At 42.9% G+C, this 2,500-nt stretch overlaps 1 protein-coding gene across 2 annotated transcripts in view; it reads right to left on the reverse strand.

The window, feature by feature from the left end:
• The window catches only part of LOC308369479 (semaphorin-4B-like), an 11,614-nt gene extending 9,172 nt beyond the window's left edge, over positions 1–2,442 (reverse strand). Inside the window, exon 1 of one of the 2 annotated variants that reach the window (XM_080843941.1) lies at positions 2,414–2,442. The gene's annotated coding sequence lies outside the window, so the exon portion shown is untranslated. The other variant, XM_080843940.1, reaches the window with a different exon arrangement.
• Positions 2,443–2,500: the final 58 nt, after the last annotated feature.

Below are 2,500 nucleotides of genomic sequence, written 5' to 3' on the forward strand. Positions count from 1 at the left end.
AAAGTAACCTCTTATCAATGATAACTCTACTCTCTCAGTAACATGAGGAAAATAACTGTAGTCTGAGTTAAATTAGAGAAAGGATAACTCTAACTTTGGGTACCACCGAAGCAATGATGGCTGTATACTGAGAGTTACATAAGGACAGTAGTGAGTCTATCGGGCATTTCTCCAGTCCTGTGGTTTAATCACAATGCTGCTTCGAAACATCCGTCTGAACGACACTGACTCTCGCCCTGAATAGAAACACTCCAGTATATCTTTCAATTACACACAACCTGCTCTAATATTGTGTTGTTTGGAGACAAAACTGCTGTAGTCCAGCTGTGGTCAATAACATAATTTCTGTGGCAGACATGAACAAACTACGGTCACAGAATTGAAATGATTATATTTCCTGTTCACAACAAAAGCCAACACAGACATCGTAGCACTGTAGGCACTGCAGCCTCTCCTGGAACATGGCCCTTACGTTGATGCTCCTGGGATGGAAATCCTTCAGTTTTTAAACAATCTTAAAGTCGTGCAGCTAAACGCCAACAACTCACTCATCCAAAACATCCTCTTTTCAGAAGGAGTGGGAATCATCCCTTGCTGAAAAAATATTAAAGTTTAATCATGACATTAGTGGCTGGAAGAGTAGTGTCTCATAACCTATGCATGAGTGACGAGACTACATTAAAAGATGTGACTTGTTATGTCTGCAGAAGTTCCATGTATACACAAGAGAATGTGGTGTGTAGGCTATGTATTTGTGTGTGTCTGTGTGTGTGTGTGTGTGTGTGTGTGTGTGTGTGTGTGTGTGTGTGTGTGTGTGTGTGTGTGTGTGTGTGTGTGTGTGTGTGTGTGTGTGTGTGTGTGTGTGTGTGTGTGTGTGTGTGTGTGTGGATCTGAATGCGTAGCTATTACGAATCTAGACAAAAGGACGTCTGAGCACAACTCTATGTTTGAATCTTTTAGTGAGTATTAGGGAGAATGTGGGTTTAAATGTGTATAAGATGTATGAGACTTCCCAGCTCCAGTCTGATAAAACTTTAACACTGCATGATTCCCATATGATCTGTCAGTGGGCGGCTGGAAATAGACCAGCGTCTCCTGAGACCATGATTACTCAGATTTTTTTCAAAGGGAACAGACAGGATGCCTGCTAAAATGTGTATGTGTGTGTGTGTTTGTGTGTGTGAGTGTGTAAGACAGAGCCTGAGGAAGTAGAAGGAAAGAGAGAAATTAATAGGAAGAGCTACAGGCAGTTTATTTGAACAAATATTTTGGCTCATATCTGAGCAGATCACTGGGCATTGGCAGCAACATGTGAAGTGCTGTAGGACATCTGCTGGATTGTCTGAAGTGCTCCCTCTACATGTTGCAGAGTAACATCACTACACGCACACGCACAAGCACACGCACACGCACACGCACACACACACACACACACACACACACACATACACACACACACACACACACACACACACACACACACACACACACACACTCACTCTCTAAATATTGCTCCATGTACACTGAGATCAAGAATCTATATTAAAAATGTCCATAAATGAAAAATAAATAGTCTGATGTGTAGGTGGTATCTGAAGGGCATAATGAACAAAGTCCAATTTGAGGAAAGTCCTTAATCTACAACTAAATGATCTCTATTTTCTCCACCACTGGACACCGCACCATCAACCATCTCACTTCAGCCATCGAAAAAACAACAGGCATGCAAAATATCCTCGGATTTGAAGGGAAGGTGCTCTAACTGATTGCAGCTGATGTAAACATGAGGATGTGAAGACCTACCCCTCGCCTCCACGTCCACACACCACCACAACCCTGGTATAGCGACATAACGGTGATTATTGTTATCCTAATGCATGCAATTAGGAAGCGACAAGGACAGAAAGAAAGGTATTTGAAATTTACGCCCAAACTACAACAACGGATGCAGAAATGGTAGGCCAGCCTACAGCACTGTGTAGCCTACGCTGTGCTGTTCAGAAGAAGCAGAGTTAATTGCGCTGGTCAGCCAATTGTTAATTCACTTTTAGTTAAATGCGCAACTAGTGCAGGCTATCTAAAGAGCCCCCACCCCTCCCCATTACCCAAAACATCGGGGAGAACCAGCGCACGTGTAAAGAAGACTGTGTTTAAAAATAAACTGTCTGATAACAGCAGCGCTAACACCTCAAGCCGCAAATTTGCATCGACTTGTTAGAGTGCAAGGGACAAGGCACGAACGTAAAGCACGGAAAACTACCATGTTTGGACACAACATGAAGACAACCAACTCACCTACTTCGTACGTTTCAGATTGAATGTAAGGTACTTCTTTGAAAATAAGTAATTGTAGAGGGTTGAGATTAACCAGGCAAATGCGCCGTTAAGATCCAGAGTTATTTGTTTACCGTACCGTTATGGACCGTCTTCTTCTCCTCCCGGTACATCTGTTGAACTTCAACACCCAAGTGTGACTCACACCCAAAGCCACTCCCCTGTT

The sequence above is a fragment of the Sprattus sprattus genome, assembly GCF_963457725.1.
Source record: "Sprattus sprattus genome assembly, chromosome: 8".
NCBI lineage: Eukaryota > Metazoa > Chordata > Actinopteri > Clupeiformes > Clupeidae > Sprattus > Sprattus sprattus.